The sequence below is a fragment of the Puma concolor genome, chromosome B4 (genome assembly GCF_028749965.1).
Source record: "Puma concolor isolate L17-30 chromosome B4, mPumCon1.1.hap2, whole genome shotgun sequence".
Classification (NCBI taxonomy): Eukaryota; Metazoa; Chordata; class Mammalia; order Carnivora; family Felidae; genus Puma; species Puma concolor.
The window spans coordinates 50,393,027-50,395,347 of NC_141673.1; the positions used below are offsets into that span (position 1 = coordinate 50,393,027).

The 2,321-nt window shown below is 36.5% G+C and overlaps 1 pseudogene; it reads right to left on the reverse strand.

Annotated features, from left to right (window-relative positions):
- Positions 1-1,130: 1,130 nt before the first annotated feature.
- LOC112863814 (small ribosomal subunit protein eS24 pseudogene) lies at positions 1,131-1,560 on the reverse strand (annotated as a pseudogene).
- Positions 1,561-2,321: the final 761 nt, after the last annotated feature.

Genomic DNA, 2,321 nt, shown 5'->3' on the forward strand with positions numbered 1-2,321 from the left:
CATTTTAACAGACAGTAACATTTTCTGAAGCTTTTTGGAGGAAAAGGAGAAGAAAGTGGGTTAAGAGTATCACTACACTCCTACAGAATAGCTTCCATTTGATAGGCTATAATTTCTAGAATAAGCTTCTCTCTTGACACTGGAGTTCCTATTGCATCTGCAGAGAAATGTATTATTTGCTGAATCTTTTACAACTTATTATGAAAAATTTTAGGCATATACCAAAGTGTATAAAAATAGTATAATGAACTACCATCACCAGCTTCAAAACTTGTCAATTCATGGCCAATCTCCTTTCTCCTTTTTACCCCATCCACATCTTCTGTCTTCTGGATTATTTTTATACAAATCCAAGAGTTTATATAACTATATCTATGAGTGTTTTATGATATATCTTTTAAAGATAAGGATTCTTGGGGCACCTGGCTGGCTCAGTCAGTAGAGCAATGCGACTCTTGATCTTGGGGTTGTGAGTTCAGGCTCCATGTTGGGTGTGGATATTAATTTAACAAAATAAAATTTAAAAAAATAAAGAGAAGGATTCTTTCTAAAAAATAACCACAATACCATTGTTACACCTAAAATTTAATAAATAGTTCCCTAATACTAGCAAAAACCCAATCTTTGGATTTCTCTGACTGTTCAGTGAGAGATCTGTTGTTTACAATTGCTTTGCTTTGTTCAAATCAGGAGCCAAAATGTATACATTGCACATTAATCTGTCTCCAAAGTTTTTGTAACATATGTGTATCCTTTGCTTTTTTGTTTTTCTTGTAATTTATTGAAGAAAGCAGGTAATTTTCCCTGTAGAAATTTTCACATTCTGGATTTTACGGATTGCCTTTGTGATATCCTGTCTCCTAGACAATTGGCAGTTAGATCTAGAGGCCTTGATAAGAATCTCTTCCACTTTTTATGAGAATATTTCACAGTTAGGGTTGTGTGTGTATATTACTGTGTGTATATGTTATTGTGTATTATATATGTATTATGTATCTATATTATTGTGTATATATATTATTATCTATTAACAAACTCAGAGCGTTTATATATTTTACATATATAATACATTTCTATTTTACATATAAACGCTGTGGGTTTATTAATCTTCTCAAGAAAAATCTGCACAATCACCACAGATAGTCACTGCAGAGTCTTGACTCCTTCTTTTTGCCAATACCAGCAATGGCTTGTGCAGTCCCCCCGACTTTCTTCATTCTGGTCTTGCATTCCTTTGGCTGCTTCCTTGATGCCTTTTTCTTCTCATACAGGCCATGTCTTGCAAGTCTACATCTGGGTTTGTTTTTCATGACATAATCCGAGGGATCATAAATCATGCCAGAGCCACTTGTCTTGCCACCACCACAGTGAGTTCTGGATCCAAATATAAAGATGCCGTCTGGTGTAGTCTTATACATTTTGGCTAGATTTTCCTGAATTTCTGTCGTAGGTACTGTTGGTTACCTTGCTGGGGTGAAGCATGTCAAGGACCGTGTGTTTCTGCTGATGCAGTCGGTTGGTCAGGAACCTCCTGGTCCAGATAGTTACTGTGTCGTCCATGATGGTGGCCAAGCTTCATGATGGTGGAAAAGCGCTGTCGTAAAAGGAGACACAGAGTGTGTGGTTGTTTCTCTTTTTGTAAAGTTAAACTAGATCCGTGGGTTTTGGTATCGTCAACTTGATCCGTTCTTTATAAAGCTCCCCATTAGTCTTTCACTTAATGGCCCAGAAGCTATTGATGGCCTTTGCCCAGATTCTTTATCTTGTTAGGGATTGCAAAGTGGTGATGTTTAGATTCTATTGTCCTTTCTGCATTTATTAGCTGCAATTAAAACAAAACAAACAAACAAACTTTCCCTCATCAACTCTTTGGTTACTCTGAGATACAGTCCTTATGGGAAAAGCATGATAAATGCTTGATTCTGTCTCTCTTTCCATTTTGTTATCAGCTTCCAAGATGACTAATGAATACTTTTAAGTATTTTTTATAAACTCATGTATTTTTTAAGTATATTTTATAAACTCATGTAATGCATTTCATCATGCTGAATGTTAGTTATTTCTAGATAGGTAATGTTCTTTAGACTGTAGGTATGGCATGCCATTACAGACCACGGAAAGGCAAGGGCTATATGCTAATCTCACTTGGGAAACTCTGAAAGTAATAAAAAGGACCATTAGCAGAAACGTGATCAAACTATGAAAAGTAGTCAACAACCACAAAAAGCCCTGAAAGAACTGAAGCAGAACAGACAGGACTATGTAGAGCCATCCCAGGAAGCAGGGACACTGGGTCAGGGAGCAGTGGGAATGTCACAGGG